An 18,385-nucleotide genomic window follows, 5' to 3' on the forward strand; every position below is an offset into this window, starting at 1 on the left:
TCGATGAGCGAACTATGGATAAATCAAAGAAAAGTACCGGAGGAACACAGGATTTAATTCTGTGTGGACAGTTATATGCTTTCCCAGAAAACGATGCTGGTTTACCGGTATGTTTGATATGTAGAGAGAAGTTGTCAACGGTGCTGCAGCCTTTACGTATTGAGGAACAACAAGGGAGAGGAAGACGGCTGACAATCTTCAGTCATAATTCAATGGGGTATGTAATTTATTTCAGAAAACACTTTTTGTTATATTCCATGGAATGCTTTTAACGTCCCGATAGCAATGAATATATTAAAAGCTTTGACAATAAATACATACAAAAATTAATCTCTGGAAGCCGTAGCGCTGTAAAAAGCACGAGCAATCATTTTAGCCGACCCGGCTAAAATAACTGGATGGCCTACCTGCCTGTCAGCCTTCCATCTGTGCACAAATTTATCTCGTGGCCTCATTGATGATGCACGTTCGTGTGTGTTGGAGGAGGGAATCTGTAAGAAAGTCTGAAGGAAGAGGCCTATTTTTTCCGGTTGTGTATTTTCAAATTCTAGCGCACACGAGCTGGTTTCTCCATTCTTACCTACCCTACCTTTAACTCGTTTTAGGGTGCAGCTATATGTTTTATTTATTTCAAAGTGGGCCCATTTTAATAATATATTTTTTTCCTTCAAATGTGCAGAGGACTCCCCAAGTGCTGTGTTTAATTTATTTTAAAGTAGGCCTCTGTATTATTTTTAATTCTCCTTATAGGAGTTCTTTGTTTCTTATTAGAGGTTAACAGTTTTATATAATCTAATAAATAGCCTAATAAATGCAAAAAAAATGTAGTTTTTGTCTGATATAACAATAAATACAACTTCGCTATCAAGCTATGAAATATGCTTTGCGGCTCCAGACAAAAACATTTTGGGGAAAAAGGAGCAAAATGGCTCTTTTGGTCAAAAAGGTTGCAGACCCCTGGCCTAGTCAGACAGGATCGCTCTCTTCATAGAAACACAACATCACCGGTTTGGTGTAAATGCAGCTTCAGTGCCAAAATGGGCAATGGGAAAAAGTACATAAGTATAATGTAACGTTCATAGATGGAGTCAGAAACAGGCTTCCAGTTATTAGGCTTTAATAACTCATCTTTACTTTGATGCTCACAGATACAGATATCGCTTGAGGTTTACACCTTACACACTCTCCTAGCTCTCCCACACACACCTTTATAACCCCAACTACGTCACAACTTCCCCGCCCTCCCCCGTCTGCTCCCCCAATCACGGACCCACACGTATACCAGCATCACTGTGTCGCTCCGTGATTGGCAGAGAGACGGGGGATGCTTGAGTGACACCCTCAGCATCCTATCCGGGTCGCTACACTACCCCCCCCAACTACTAAGTTCCTCGCCCACGAGGAACAAACAACACTCAGCACAAACACTACAACACACTGAACTTTGGCTAGGAAGGTCTGGGTGGACTACTATCCCTTCCAGTGAGCTCAGGGCGCATTCTTGCCCTCTACGATAAACAAGGGGTCTTACCAAAAATACTTTACTCACACAAAGTCTCTGAAATGACCCGGGGGTCTTGACTGCCTTCTCGGCAGGAGGCCGGGGATGGCCGGTTCCGGCCCAGGCGGGGAAAGGGGAAAGAAAATGGGGTTGCACTCAGTTCCTGCTGAGGCACTGCTGCTCCTCTCGCCGGGGGACCTGAGTGAGGATGTCGAAGGGCCAGCTGTGGGGTTTCCCTGTGGGGAAGTGACTCCTCTGTACGGAGCCAACCTGTCTCTGTGGAGAACCACCTTTCTCCCCTTGGCTGGCAGCTGCACCCTGTAGACCACTTCCCCCACCCTCTCCAGTACTCTGCACGGGCCAACCCACTGGCTTTCCAGTTTTGGGCACCGGCCTTTCTTGCGCTGTGGGCTGTAGACCCAAGCCAGCTCCCCAGCCCGGAAATGCTGCCCTCTTGTCCGGATGTCATAGTTCCGCTTCTGTCTCACCCCAGCACTTTTCTGCTGATCGCGGGCAAAGGCGTGAGCGGAATCCAGGCGGTCCTGAAGTCTCCTGGCGTACTCTGGCCCTGGAGGCGTGTCCAGGGAGTCTGGTGGCAGACCGAATGCCAAAACAGCCGGGGTGCGAAGCGCTCTCCCCAACATGAGGAGGGCCGGAGAACAGGCTGAGGACTCCTGTACTGCCGAGCGACATGCCATGAGCACCAGGGGCAGATGCTTGTCCCAGTCGCGCTGATGCTGAGACGTGAGAATGGCCAGCTGTTGTACCATGGTGCGATGGAACCTCTCAACTAGTCCGTCGCTCTGAGGTCGCAAGGGGGAGGTGCGAGTTTTGTGCATGCCCAGTTGTGTGCACATGGAGGCAAACACCCAGGACTCGAAATGTCTCCCCTGGTCGCTGTGCAGGGTCTCCGGTACTCCAAACCGGCTGAACATGCCGGCCAGCAAGGCATCGGTGACTGTCTCTGCTTCTTGATCAGGGAGGGCATACGCTTCTGGCCATTTTGTGAAATAGTCTATGGCCGTTAGCACGTAGCGGTTACCCCGGCTTGACAAGGGTAGAGGACCCACCACATCCACCGCTACTCTCTCCATCGGGGCCCCAACGGGAAACTGTTGTAGTGGAGCATGGGAACGACCAGGATGGCCCTTCCTAGCCGTACACGGGTCACAGCGGTGACAGAAGTCCTCTACATCCCTCCGACACTTCCCCCAGTAGCAGCCCTGACGAAGGCGCCGGAGCGTCTTGGTGACGCCAAAGTGCCCAGAACCTGCGGTTCCATGCATGGCCTTGAGTACGGCCTCTTGCAGACCCCTTCGGACCACCACTTGCCACCTCTTTTCCCCTGTTGCTGGCTCCTTCCACGCCTGCTGTAGTACGCCCTGACACAAGCGTAGAGCCTCAAACTGAGACCACAGTCCCTTGGTCGCTTTAGAGAGCCCGGCCACTTCTTCCCACGGTGGCCGCTGCTGCGACTCGACCCACTGCAGAACAGGCTGTAGCATGGCGTCCAGCTCCTGCTGTTGCTTCCACTCTGCCCCGTCCACTGTCCGGAGCTCCTGGCAGACAACCTCTTCCACTGGCCTCGCGGCCGCACAGGCGACACCCTCCTCCAGCAGTTCCTTTTCCTGAGTCTCTCTCCTCTCGCAGTAGTGGCAGCCGCCGGCGGCACACGGGCGGCGGGAGAGGGCTTCCGCATTAGTGTGACGCACCCCAGCCCGGTGCTCGACCCTGAAGTCGAACTCTTGGAGCTCTTCTATCCACCTGGCGACCTGCCCTTCGGGCTCTTTGAACGTCATGAGCCACTCTAATGCAGAGTGATCCGTCCTCACCGTGAACGCCTGGCCACACAGGTAGTATTTAAAGTGCCTGATGGACAGCACCACTGCCAAAAGTTCCCTGCGAGTGACACAGTAACGTCGCTCTGCTTTGTTGAACGCCCGGCTGAAGTATGCCACCACCCGCTCCCCCTCTGATGTAGTCTGGGAGAGCACTCCACCTACCACCACCTCGCTAGCATCTGTGTCCAGGGTGAACGGCAGACGGGGGTTGGCTGGGGCGAGAACCGGGGACTCACTCAAGGCCCGCCTCAGGCTGTCAAACGCTGTTTGACATTGCTCCGACCACAGGAAATCCCTGTCCTTCTGCAGCAGCTGGAACAGGGGTGCAGCCGTGCAAGCAAAACCCTGTACAAACTTCCTGTAGTACGAAGCCAGGCCCAGGAAACTCTTCAGCTGTTTCTGGTTGCGAGGGTTTGGCCAGCCCGTGACCGCCTGCACTTTCTCAGGCAGGGTGCCGATGCCCTCACCCCCCACTTTGTGGCCCAGGAAAGTGACCTTTCTCTGCAGGAAATGGCACTTATCTGGATGTAGCTTCAACCCAGCGGCTCTGATCCTTTCCAGCACCACTCGCAGAGCTCCCAGGGCGGCCTTAAACGAGCTGCCATGCGCCAGGATGTCGTCCAGGTAAACCACGCACTGCTGACGGGGAATCTGTGACAGCACCCTGTCCATCAACCGCTCAAACGTGGCCGGGGCATTGCAAAGCCCAAAACTGAGGACCTTGAACTGCCATAGTCCCCGACCGGTACAGAAAGCCGTTTTTGGCCTAGCCTCTGGGGCCAGAGGAACTTGGTAATACCCACTGCGGAGGTCCAAGGAAGAGAAACACAATGACCCGGCAACCAGGTCCAGGGACTCATCGATGCGAGGCAGGGGGTATGAATCCTTCTTAGTGACCCCGTTCACCGGTCTGTAGTCTGGGCACAGCCGCCAGCCACCGGTCTTCTTCGGAACCATGACTCCCGGAACGACACGGGCTGTCGGAGGGCTCGATGATGTCTGCCTGCAGCATGCTCTGCACTGCCTCGTCGCAAGCCTGCTGACGAGCTAGGGGAAGTCGGCGCGGGCGACACTTGATGGGACGCGCGTCCCCCGTATCAATCTCGTGTTCTACCAGGTGCGTTCGGCCCACCTCCTCCTCTTTCATGGCGAAACTGCCCTGGAATTCTAGCAGCAGCTGCCACAACTGCTCTTGCTGCTCTGGATTTAGGCCGCCACAGTTCTTCCGCCAAGCCTCCAATACTGCAGGCAGAGCCTCTTCCACCCCAGTCTGGGGTAACTGAGGGGGGGCCGTGATCGGTTGGCACCGTCCGGGGTGACCGGTGCAGCATTGTCCTGAGTGGGCGTCGCCATGGATACGGGACAGGAGGAAGGATTTTCTTCGTACTCACAGTGGGTGTCAGGGGTCTCCCCGCAGGTTCAGCCGGGACGTGGATACGGGTCATAGTGATCACCGGCCCCCCATGGAAACTCACTGTTCCGGCTAGAAAATCCAGATGGCAGCCAGACGCCTTCAAAAAGTCCAGACCCAGAATACGCGGGTCCTGCACCTCCGCTATCCACACGGGGTGCTGCACTTCAACTCCCCCCACCGACACAGTCAGCGTGCCTCTTCCTTTCATCGGCGCCAGCTCTCCCGTGACGTTGCGGAGACGCACCGCTGTCAGCTCCAACATAGTCCCACTGGGCAACACATCCGGTCTCACTAGGGTTACTGTAGAGCCTGTGTCCACCAGTGCAGCGCAGGGCACCCCTTCCACAGCGACAGGGACGTAGCAGGACTCTCCACCACCCGCGCGGCCCACCGCAACAACAGGCTCCAAGCCGGTGCTGTCATCTTCTTCAGAAATGCGTCGCGTCTGGTTCCCACGGCTGAGCTGCCAGGCTTCTTCCTCTGATGTCGGTGTTGATGACAATAGAACGGTGGTTTGGTTGAGGAGTTTTTAGGCTGGGCTCCGCATCTTCCCCTTTATGCGGACCCCCCGTCGTTTCCCTGGGTCCGGCGTGCCTTGGGGCAGTCTCTGGCCAAATGTCCCGGCTGACCACAACCCCAGCAGACCCTGGTACTTGGTCTGCGTGCTGGCTAAAAAGAAACAGCCCTTATCATTTCCGTCATCTCGGTAACCCATGTCCACCTTCTCCTCCTCAATCAATCAATCAATCAATGTTTATTTATATAGCCCAATATCACAAATGTTACATTTGTCTCAGTGGACTTCACAGTTTGTACAGAATATCAGTATGACAATACGACACCCTCTGTCCTTAGACCCTCACATCGTACAAGGAAAAACTTCCAGAGAAAACCCCACAGTTTAAAGGGAAAAATGGGAGAAACCTCAGAGAGAGCAACAGAGGAGGGATCCCTCTCCCAGGACGGACAGACGTGCAATAGATGCCGTGTGTAAATTGAAAAGATAATACATTTGCAACATAGGTAGTCCAAATGTTTTGAAATGCATGTGTGTATAATAAGAAGATGAATCCACGAGGATATCCATCCAGGACTTATGATCCAGGACCGCAGCCACGACTCAAGATCCAGGACTCGCAATCCATGACACAGGACCGCAGGATCATCCATGACTCCGGATCCCGGCGTATATAGACACCAAAAAGAAAGAAATTTGGGGAAGCTGGGTTAATCGGAACATGAGAGTACACAGGTATAGACAGAGAGAAGGAAGAAGTAAGATGTCCCCCGACAAACTAAGCCTATATCAGCAAAACAAGGGGCTGAATCTAATCAGCCCTAACTATAAGCTTTATCAAAAAGGAAGGTCTTAAGCGCACTCTTAAAAACGGATAGGGTGTCTGCCGTCCGAACACAAACTGGAAGCTGATTCCACAAAAGTGGAGCTTGATAAGAAAAGGCTCTGGCTCCCATTGTACTTTTAGAGACTCTAGGAACAACCAACAACCCTGCATTCTTGGAACGCAATGCCCTAGTAGGACAATAGGGTATAATGAGTTCTTTAAGGTAAGATGGCGCCTGCCCATTAAGGGCTTTGTAGGCGAGAAGAAGAATTTTAAATTCTATCCTGTGTTCTATAGGGAGCCAGTGTAAGGCAGCCAGAACAGGAGTAATGTGGTCCCTTTTCCTAACTCTGGTTAGTACACGAGCTGCAGCATTTTGAATCAGCTGAAGCGACTTGACTGACTTCTTGGTACACCCTGATAATAAGGAGTTACAATAATCCAGCCTTGAAGTAACAAATGCATGGACTAGTTTCTCTGCATCGTTTTGAGGCAAGATATGCCTGATTTTTGCAATGTTACGTAGATGGAAGTAGGCGGTCCTTGAAATTGATTTTATGTGGGCGTTAAAGGATAAATCCTGATCAAATATAACACCAAGATTCCTTACAGTCTCACTGGAGGCCAAATTAATGCCATCCATAGTTAATATATCTTTAGATAATTTGTTTCGTAGATTCTTCGGGCCAAGTACAATAACTTCAGTTTTGCTCGTGTTTAACATCAAAAAATTTAAGGTCATCCACGTTTTTAAGTCCTTGAGGCAGTCTTGAATTTTATTTAGATGATTAATTTCATCAGGCTTGATTGATAAATATAGTTGAGTATCATCCGCATAACAATGAAAGTCTACAGAATGATTCCTTATAATATTGCCTAACGGAAGCATATATAGGGTGAACAAAATAGGTCCAAGCAGCTCCTCTCTGCAGCTCCTCGTAGCCTGTGTTACCGGCCCTCCGTTGCTCCTCGCAGCTCCCCTCCACACATCCTCTCTCTCCACATCCATCTCCAAGGCTGCCTGCAAGGACTGTGGATGCTGCAGCTACACTTCGACCCTCAAGTCCACAGGGAGGAGAGTCCGGATGAACTGATCCCAGGCCAGCTCACTCTGCACTCCGGGCGGCATGTGCACATACGCCTGCCGCGTCAGGCTCTCCACTACATTAGCCAGCTCCCGCAGCGTCTCCCCAGACTGCCTACAGCGGTTGCTCAGTTCATTTCGGAGCAGCTCTGGCGGAAAAAACTGTCCAAACCGCCTCTTCAGAGCCCCTGCTAACGCCTCGTAGCTGAGTCTGTCCTCCGGGCTAAGCAGCAGCAGACATGAAAGAGCCTCATCTGTGAGGCACAAAGCTAGCTGTAGTGCTTTGGTCTCTACTGACCACCCTCCGGCATGTGCAAGCAGTTCAAATTAGGCATGGACAGCCTCCCAGTCAGCCTTACCCGAGTACTTGGGTGTCTTCACGGATGCGGCGGCTGCTACCGGTTGATGGGCGCCGCCATTGCTGTTTACATCCCGCTCCGTTTTGGCGCGAAACGCAGCTAAAGATGGCGACATTCCCGCGTCTCTAGCCATCCTCACTGCCGCCTCCCTCAGGCTCTCTCTCGCCTCCCGTACCTTCACGAACTCCCCGCTCATGTCCTTCAACCACCCGCATGCTCCGTCTTCCTCTCCATCCCTACTTTCCTGCTTCACCCCCATCTTGCTGAACTCTTCCATCTCCGCTAGCTTACCGGCTAGCTCCGTCACGCAGTTACGAACTCCCGTCCCGGATAGACGTCCTCCGTTCGAAAAGTCACTTCTGACACCAATGTAACGTTCACAGATGGAGTCGGAAACAGGCTTCCAGTTATTAGGCTTTAATAACTCATCTTCACTTTGATGCTCACAGATACAGATATCGCTTGGGGTTTACACCTTACACACTCTCCTAGCTCTCCCACACACACCTTTATAACCCCAACTACGTCACAACTTCCCCGCCCTCCCCCGTCTGCTCCCCCAATCACGGACCCACACGTATACCAGCATCACTGTGTCGCTCCGTGATTGGCAGAGAGACGGGGGATGCCTGAGTGACACCCTCAGCATCCTATCCGGGTCGCTACAATAACATGCACTGTGCAAATAGTGTCAATGCCTTAACGAGCAAAACAGGAAAAGTTAGAACATCTTTGCTTTATAGATCAATTAAGCCTTGTGGACAACCTTTTACAAAGATTACTTTTTACTCCGGTCTGTGGTAGTTTCATGCTGATCATCATTAATTGGTCTGATGCATTACTATTTTTAAGAAGCCAGAGAGTTTTCACATGATAGCTAGTCAGTGGGTAGCTTTAAAAACAAAAGTCATGATTATTATTATTATAATTATGAATGGATTATTAGTCATTTATAAGTCTAAATAGCTATTTCTGACAATTGCTGGGCAACAAGTTAAAACATTAGCTTTCCAAAACTTCACACCCAGCCAATGTTATGTTATTTGCCTTGTGGTTTTGTCCTCTTCCTTGTTGAACCGACTTGTACAGTGTTTTGAAGCGTTTCACCCATTTCTTTCTTCACCGAACTTGAGAAGCCAGCATTAACATCCACTGTACGGTGTTTTCTGTTGAGCACAGTATTATTTGCCAGGAACATTCATGTCATCTTATTTTTGTTTTGCCAACACAATTTTCTATTGGGTTGTGTTATTGCAGAAATTAGTTGCTTTTGTATCCAGTTCAGGGCTTACATGTATTTTCCTCTGTCTGCTTTGGCCTGTGCCCTTGGCGTTTACACAAGGAGAGCTTTCTTAGATGTCCTGTCTAAACTGTTCCACTGAGGTTACTTCTGTCCATCTGACACACCATATACTGATCCCAGGTCAGGTAAACAAGCCTGTCCTTGTCTACCAGAGTAAGTCATCTGAGAAAAACTGAATTCAGAGAAGCATGCTCAGCTCCTGACACATTTACCACTTTGTTCCATGTTGAAACTGATTAGGTAACATGCAGAGAGGGGCTTCTGCTATGCAGGTTTTCACACCCATTATGGAGTAAGCTACATCATTATCACTTGCTGTCTGGGGGAAGTGAGTGAGGAATATAACATAAACACAAATCAGCGCTATACAGTTCATTTTCTTTTAAAAAGCCTTCTGCTTCTCAACTTTGCATGCTATGATTATATTCATTATGTGAACATTTTGACTTCTCCACAATTTTATGGTAATTTGAGCATACTAAATCAGGCTTATAATAAGTCGTCTGTTTTAGCCTGCACTGTCTATTTTAATTAATTTCCAGATATATTCTACTTCTCTGTTTAGGCATTTATGTTTTTTTAGCCAATCAGACTTGGGGTTGGCTATGATGTTGACTAATGTGACTTGGGGAAGCTTCCGCCTTTTTCTCCCTGCATTGAAAATAATGGATTTCAAGGGTCTGAGCCCTAAAGCCCCTGTCACACTGTCCCGAAATGTACACCCGATGGACACACGAATATCAAATTGTGAATTTCGCACGAAGATGGCCCCGAACCACACACGAAGGCAACATTTACATTACATTTAAGACATACAACTGCAACAAAAGTAACACAAACAATTATGTTAAAGTACTATGATACTGTACTGATATTTTCCGACTTTGTTCTTTACTTTCTCCGTCTTTATATGTAGAAGATATTACGTTTTCACCGTCATGTTGTTTCCATAGCAACAACAACTTCCTGTCAACTTGCCTTCAAAATAATATATTATATCCTTTTCAGTTTCACAGAACACAAATTAGGTCATTTACATAATATGTTTACATGATTTTGTTGTGCAATTAACAACCAGATGGACACACGATAAAGAAAATGTTCAAATTCGGCTCTGATCGTAGCAACATCGGGCCATTCGTGAGGGCATCTTAAGCCTACGTATGACCGCCGGTGGAGTTTTTCAGGCTCCGGCAGCAACTTCGTGAGCGGTTGCAAAATCTTTGGCATGCCAAAAAATTGCCGAAGGACCTTGCGAAGGTTCATTTTCGATTTGAATTTGTTTGTCAATTTTGCCCTTCGTAAGGCCCCGATCAGAGTGAGGGTGAATGCCCGATGGCACCGATGATAACACAAAGATGACAAGATTTGACAAGATGCCCTCACGAGTGCCTTACGAAGTTGCCGCTCACGAAGTTGCTGCCGGAGCCTGACAAACTCCACCGGCGGTCATACGATGGCTTAAGATGACCTCACGAATGGCCCGATGTTGCTACGATCAGAGCTGAATTAGAACATTTACTTTATCGTGTGTCCATCGAGTGTCAATTCCGGGACAGTGTGACAGGGGCTTAACTGTTTTCATTCATAAAATGAACAGACGTTTTGCCCTGATGTCTTGTAATTACATTTTGTCATTGTCATTTGTCATTTTGTCAGTTGGATAAAAAATAGATGTGAGTAGATGTTTACTGATTTCAATAAGTCACTGGAATATGTGATTTGTAAAATTACTCAATGACGTCTATCGATTCTTGTGAATATGACTCATCAACAATGCTCTATGGAAGAACATCTGGAAGGCTTTTCAGTGCAGCTATAGAGTGGTGCAGGAATGAGTCCTAAACCCAGAAAGGACTTAGCATTTTACAACATCTGGAACTCAGCGGTTTTTTTAAACGCATTTTTTGTTAGATGCCTGAAATGAAGACTGTGATTGACACAAGCTTAAGAGATCTTTTAAGTTGTGTTCTAGAACATAGAATATGGCAGTAAATGAACCATTGGTGAATGTTCGAGTCGTCTACTTGTCATAAAAACGCGGTATCTAACAAAAAACCTCTTCACTGGACCACTCTATTTGGCGAATGATAGTGTGTTTTTAATATATGCTACTATTATATAAGGTTAGATTAGACTGATTTTTATACGAAAAATAATAAAGATGTATGTAACAACATTCGTCTCCGAGACTTTAAGGGGGGGTTTCAGAGATATTTCTGGAACATTTTCATAACAACATCGTCATGAACAAAATGTTCAGCACACAAGTTCAATATACATTGTAACGGTTGGAGACCTGCTGCTGCATGTTGACAGCCTCATAATGGCTCCATTTACGTTCTTATCAAAGCTTCCTCTCAGGGTTACACTGCAGGTCCTCGTGCGCACATGTATTTCACCCCTGACAGTAAACATTTCACAATGTTCTGAGCCCTACAGGCAGCTCACAGGGAGGGACGGATCCTGAGGGCACTGTCCACTGTTCTGAGTGCAGGCGAGGAGCAGAGCGGAGTGGGAGGAGGGGATCGTGGGTAGTATAAACACTGTCTGGCTCTGTGGCTACATCCCAAAATGTTTTTTTGTGTGTGTGCACCATAGTGAATTACAGTAGACCACACACGGCAGAGGGTAGCACCTCGGCTTCTGTTCCTACTTTTGCCCCAAAAAAAATTGTTTTCTTAACAAACCCAGCTTGAGGTGAAAGGTGGAGTTCAAGAGTATGCACAGGTCAATATTTGTAAATGTTTGCATGTATCAGCAATGCAACTTACTCTGTTCAGTAGTTCTTAATATCATTAGAACTATGAAATGTAGCTGTTTTTTGCAGCAGTGGCTCAGTCTCTATACTTGGTCTTTGAACCGAAGGGTTCACGTCCTGATCTGACCAGTGTGGATGGCTGGAGTGGTGCCAGTTCACCTCTTGGTCACTGCCGAGGTGCCCTTGAGCAAGGCACCGAACCCCCCACCATTGCTGTACAATGGCTACCCAATGCTCCTACTGCTAGGATGGGTTAAATGCTGAGGGCTCATTTCACTGTACTGTGTGCACGTACGTGTGTGACAAAATAAAAAGGGTTTCATTCTCCAATTCACTGTTGTATTTTTGTAACCGGTGTCGCTAAGCAGTGTCTGCGTTGTATTGTGTTGATGATGGTTCAGACCCGAGCCAGCATACCATCGAGACGATCTCCGTTTATTCACTGACAACAATACAACGAATCATCAGTAGCTATTAAATGAGTTATCCCTCACACTGACTCCTCTCAAGTGGAGCATTCACCAAAAAGGGAAGAGGAAACGTGAGGGACACAATATGAAGGGGGGAAGTCACCACAAATATAATCTCCTGAGTACAGTGAATACATTCTGGAGGTTCCGCCCACTGATTCAGACCTAGTCAGGTATTGAACAATTAATAAATAAAGAACACAGAATTATTGAATACAAAACACAGAATTTGTGTGATTATACTAGAGATTATTTATAAAGAAATATTTAACACTAAACACCACTGCATATTTACAACTGTTACATTTCAAAGGACAAGAGCTTTTCTCTTGTGACATTTTTAGCTAATTAAAGAGCGCACTTATCAAGATTTTCTTATTGAAATTGACGCAAATTATGCGATGTGAAAGTTCTTAATAGCTATTAATGAATAATCAAAAGTAATGTTTTGTTTAGTCCCACCACCCTCTTCAACTCACAGCCAAACTGCAGCAGGTAAAAGCAGCTCTTATAAACAACTGGAACATTCCCCTAACCGCACAATGAATAAGTTAACGAGTAGCTGGAAAACATAGATCTTCATTACCGAGGCTAAAGAGCCAGATATTTCACTCAGGAATTGGTGCAGACCAAAACAGAGCTTAAATCGCGAGGGGGCTAAAACAAACCAAGTCGTACTTCCAATTTGTGATGAGATGTTATCTGTGTCGGCCTAAAAAATACATCATCCCTGCACCACTAAATAGGTATCTGCTTGCTAATAGATGCACCATACCATCTATAAAATACCAATGTTGCGGTTACAACATGCTTTAAACAGTCAAAAACTGGGACAAATCATCACAAATAAGGCATAGACAACGACGGCATCAAAATACCAGAGTGCAGTGCAGTTACAGTCATGGTGCATTTCGAGTAGGGGCACGACTCTTTAATGTTGTTAACATGGAAAACTTCTCTCACTCATTACTATCACTGCATGCTATCATTACTGTGCCTCAAACCATAAACCACAAATGATTGCAGCAAATTGAAGCATGTTCCTATAAAGATGTAAACCTTACATAAAACTTCATCCCAAAACAACTCCTGGAATGCATCTCAGATTGACGATAATGTCAGATTATCCGAGGGGGATTTTCCCTCGGCCTTGCAGAGACTCACTCTCTCTTCTACAACTAGACCATCTTACCACATCCTATTGTGTCGATGTCTGGCTTACATCCTTGGAAAGAGATCCAGAGCCTCATCACTTGGTAAGGAGTGGGTCTTCCCACTGGTATTCCAGAAGCTTTGCCACGGGCCACCCTCTCGCAATCAACTTGTGGTCGTCCATTTCCACCAGCTCACATCCTGCTCCGTTCACCACCAAAAGAGCTTTTATGTTCGTGTGAATTGGCAGGATGCCTTCGCCCATACCATGAGGGGGGAATAGAGCAGGATACCAGCAAGAGTCAAGCTGAGGCCAGCTGGAGGCCTGAACCTGAGCTGTGTTCACAGAATTGGCTGGGAGGAGGATAAGAGACCAGTCATGGACGCCTCACTGATGGAGATATTGACAGTAGATAACTCCAGGGACACGCTGTATTGTACTTACTGTTTCCTCAGCAGATCATTGATTTATTCTTAGCCCCTGGAAGCGTGTGTTTTATTATCGGTAATGCATTTCAGGCTTGGAGAACATGCCCCACCATGATGGAATTTGGAGAATGCACCCAGCAGTGGTAAGTGAGGAGATAATTTGTAGTGTTTGGATGCAATTATGGAGCAACAACTCAGACTAATGATCTCTGCTAATCCCACAGGTCACATGAAGAGGAGGAAAAATATTCATTCCGCGTGATAAAAGTGACTGCTGGGTGAATGACTCCTCAGTTCTATTTTTGAGCCTGGAGTATATATCACATATTGCATGACACATTTGGGAGGGGAATGAACTCTGAACTGAAACCCATGCTTACCTCCAGTCTGATCGAATGATTACTTCCTGTTTTTCTCTGTGCGTACTTGGGTGTCCCTCCAGGGAATCCACGTGTCCAGTTTGGTTTATGAAAGTCTAATCTGTTTGGTCAGTAAATAACATTCCAAAGAAAATGAAAACGTTGGTAGCTGACACTTTGAATTGTGTTTGCTGCTACCAGAGAAGAAGAAGAGTCCTTCATCACTGAAAGAAAGTAATGCCTTTGATTTCATGTTTAGTGTTAAAGCCTATATGTATGATCTTCACGGGTGTTTTCCAGCAGTGTACATTATCAGGATGAGTGTGTTGGCTGCTCTGCTTTCTTCTTTTGATACAAGAATGTGTGGTTTCCTTTTTTGTAACATCTGGTAAGATTATCTCCAAACGCTCAGTTCATTAGGAGCGTTGGAGGGTTCCAGCTGCTGAATTAAAACACTTTGATTAAGCTGATTGTATTCATGCTTCTTATCAAATTACTTAATTGTGTAATTTGAAACAAGAAACGCATTCCTGAGGATTGTTGGGCATTATTGGTCATTTTAGTGGAAGCTTTATGTATGGCACGCATCTCAAAGTACAACATATGATTGGTTTCAAAACAGCGCATGTGCACGGGATGAAGGGCAGGCCCGAGAAGATTTGAGCAAAGACTTACGAAGATACGCAGACACCATCTGTCACGATTCTCATGTTATGTCACGTTTATAGTTTTGTAGGTTTGGGTGTTTTTGCTATTTTCCATGTCATGTTTTCCATTGGGTTATTGTCGGGTCCTTTTCCCCTGTGTTTTCCTCTTGTCATTAGTTTCCCTGGTGTGTCTAATTGTCTGATTATGTTCACCTGGGCCCCTGTGTTTTCTCCTCCCTCCTCACCTGTGTCTTGTTGTGTGATTGAGTCTTGTGTGTATTTAAGTTCTGGGTTGTCTGTCTGTCTTGGTCGGTTTGTCTTGTTCCCTGACTAGTTCTGCGGTGAGTGTTCTGTTTTGTTTGTCTATATATATATATATATCATAGCCTTGAAATAAAGGAAGTTTCAGTTTGTATCTGCACTTGGGTCCTGCTTGTTTCACAAACCGTGACAGTACGAACCGACCAAAAAATGGGCCCAGCAGATCCGTTCGAGTCGGAATTATTAAATGTTTCCTTTTTTTTGGCTAACTGCTCGGATAGATGGAAGAGAGCACCCGGAGTTCAGCAGCGCGAGGCTGTATTGTCGGAGGCGCGCCAGATGGCTAGGGAGAAACCAGGTATGGTGAAGTTCTTACCTGGCTGGATTTCAAAGATCCTCCCTGTGTGTGATTCCCGGCCTGCTAGCCCCAGGCATGCTAGCTCCCGGCCTCCCAATTCCCAACCTGGCACCATACGCCTCGGTGGTTTCCGTCTGCAGTCAGCCCGTGCTTCTGCCCCAGTTCCTGCTCCTGTCCAGGAGTCATATTCTGGAACTCGTCTGGCTTATGGAGGTCCACGGAGTATTCAGGCGGCTGCTAAGAGGAGGAGTCGCAAGGCCAAGCAGGCAGCTCAAGCCCCAAGAGCCATGGTTCCGGCTCCAGAACCGGACCTTACAGCCATGTTTCCGGCTCCAGAACCGGACCTTACAGCCATGTTTCCGGCTCCAGAACCGGACCTTACAGCCATGTTTCCGGCTCCAGAACCGGACCTTACAGCCATGTTTCCGGCTCCAGAACCGGACCTTACAGCCATGTTTCTGTCTCCAGTGCCGGCCCACACAGCTATGTTTCCAGCTCCAGAACCGAACCTTACAGCAATGTTTCCGGCTTCAGAACCGGACCTTACAGCCATGGCCCCGGCTTCAGTGCCGGCTCCAGTAACCATGGTCCCGACTCCGGCTCCTCGTCACCTGCTGACTCATCGGCCGACGCCAGCTCCTCGAGTCCTGTCGGCGTACCGGCCGACTCCAGCACCTCGTCTCCTGTTGGCTGTCCGTCCGACGCCAGCTCCCCATGTCCTGTCAGCATACCGGCCGACTCCAGCACCTCGTCTCCGGTTGGCTGTCCGTCCGACGCCAGCTCCCCGTGTCCTGATGGCTGTCCGTCCGACGCCAGCTCTCCGTGTCCTGATGGCTGTCCGTCCGACGCCAGCTCCCCGTGTCCTGATGGCTGCTCGTCCGACTCCAGCTCCCCGTGTCCTGATGGCTGTCCGTCCGACGCCAGCTCCCCGTGTCCTGATGGCTGTCCGCCCGACGCCAACTCCATGTCTTGTCACGTTGGAGGTCCCGCAGACTAGTCTTCTGCCGGGGGTCCTGCCAACCCCATGTCCTGAGCCGTTGGAGGTCCCGCAGACTACTCTTCTGCCGGGGGTCCTGCCAACCCCATGTCCTGAGCCGTTGGAGGTCCCGCAGACTGCTCTTCTGCCGAGGGTCCTGCCAACCCCATGTCCTGTGCCGTTGGAGGTCCCGCAGACTACTCTTCTGCCGGGGGTCCTGCCAACTCCATGTCTGGTCCCGTTGGAGGTCCCGCAGACTACTCTTCTGCCGGGGGTCCTGCCAACCCCATGTCCTGAGCCGTTGAAGGTCCCGCAGACTGCTCTTCTGCCGGGGGTCCTGCCAACTCCATGTCTTGCCACGTTGGAGGTCCCGCCGACTGCTTTTCCGCTGGGGGTCCTGCCAACTCCATGTCCTGTCGCGTTTGGGATTCCGCCGACTGCTCTCCTGCCGGGGGTCCTGCCGGTCCTGTGTCCTCTTCCATGGGGGATCTTGCCGACACCGGCTCCTGACCGGCCTCCGGAGCTGTCGGGTCTTCACCCCTCCTCGGACTCTGCCTTGCCCCCTGGCCGTCCGCCCGAGATTCCCTCAATGGATTCTGCCTTGCCCCCGGGCCGTCCGCCCGAATTCCCCTTTTTGAACTCTGCCTTGCCCCCGGGCCGTCCGCCCGAATTCCCCTTTTTTGAACTCTGCCTTGCCCCCGGGCCGTTCGCCCGAGACCCGTCCTCCAGACCCCCTCCACCCACCCTGCTGGATTTTTGTTTTTTTGGGACGTCTGGAATCCGTCCCTTGAGGGGGGGGTTATGTCACGATTCTCATGTTATGTCACGTTTATAGTTTTGTAGGTTTGGGTGTTTTTGCTATTTTCCATGTCATGTTTTCCATTGGGTTATTGTCGGGTCCTTTTCCCCTGTGTTTTCCTCTTGTCATTAGTTTCCCTGGTGTGTCTAATTGTCTGATTATGTTCACCTGGGCCCCTGTGTTTTCTCCTCCCTCCTCACCTGTGTCTTGTTGTGTGATTGAGTCTTGTGTGTATTTAAGTTCTGGGTTGTCTGTCTGTCTTGGTCGGTTTGTCTTGTTCCCTGACTAGTTCTGCGGTGAGTGTTCTGTTTTGTTTGTCTATATATATATATATATATCATAGCCTTGAAATAAAGGAAGTTTCAGTTTGTATCTGCACTTGGGTCCTGCTTGTTTCACAAACCGTGACACCATCTGCTGCGCTTTTGATCCAAACTGATTTAATTTGAGAATGTAATTATCTTAAACAGTGAAAGTAACTCAGCAGGAACTCCTAAATGGATCCCATTAATCTGTCTTTGGCGTTTCTTTTTTTTACCCTTTTTTTGTTTTGCTAAAGCCTTCTGTCAGCTGACCAATGCCACATACTGGAACTGTAACAAAATGACATGTTAAGTGCCAACAACTCTTTACATACATATCTATTCCTTATTGGACATTTTGATTTTTGGGAAACTTCTAAGTCAGAGAGACTCGTGGATAGCATCGGATTATGGGAGTTGTTGTCTTTTCCACCAGTAATCTTCACGAGGTATTCACCTTGAGCAAACTAGACCAGTTGCGTTAAACAGTTTCACACTAAATCTGTATTTTCTCTTATGCTGTTTTGCCGTTAATACGCATTAGCTTCAACATTCAGAATTCATTCACGATTCAAAGGCTTTATTGTCATATGCACAGTAGCTCCAGTGTAGAAATGGCAATTCATTGAGTCCCAAGCTCCTCCAACATTGCAACACAGTTATATACGACATGAAACAATAAAACAAATACAAAAATAAAATAAAAATAGTACAAGAAGAAAGAGTAGAATATTTTTAAAATAAAATAGAGCATCAATAATCGTGGTTTTTTAGAACATAAAAGTATATACTAAAACTGTTTGATTGTTTTGATTTATTTACACATCCTCTATTCTTTCTCCTTTTAGAATGCTGATTAGACTTGTGGAATGTCTAAGTGCTACTGACGGTGCGATTTCCGGCGAAGAGTTTGTAAAGAAAAAAAAGGTCAATAGGCTTTTAAGGATATGTTTTGTAGAATTCCATACACTTTGCGAAACACTTCATTTGAATAGGGAATACATATAATAGAAATGACCATGAAAT

At 48.0% G+C, this 18,385-nt stretch overlaps 1 protein-coding gene across 1 annotated transcript in view; it reads left to right on the forward strand.

Moving 5' to 3' along the window:
• The window catches only part of LOC307045368 (uncharacterized protein), a 40,419-nt gene extending 22,301 nt beyond the window's left edge, over window positions 1–18,118 (forward strand). Inside the window, exon 2 of the mRNA XM_079690990.1 lies at window positions 18,109–18,118. The gene's annotated coding sequence lies outside the window, so the exon portion shown is untranslated. The remainder of the gene's footprint in view (window positions 1–18,108) is intronic.
• Window positions 18,119–18,385: the final 267 nt, after the last annotated feature.

Source organism: Notothenia rossii (genome assembly GCF_949606895.1).
Source record: "Notothenia rossii genome assembly, chromosome: 6".
NCBI classification, from domain to species: Eukaryota; Metazoa; Chordata; class Actinopteri; order Perciformes; family Nototheniidae; genus Notothenia; species Notothenia rossii.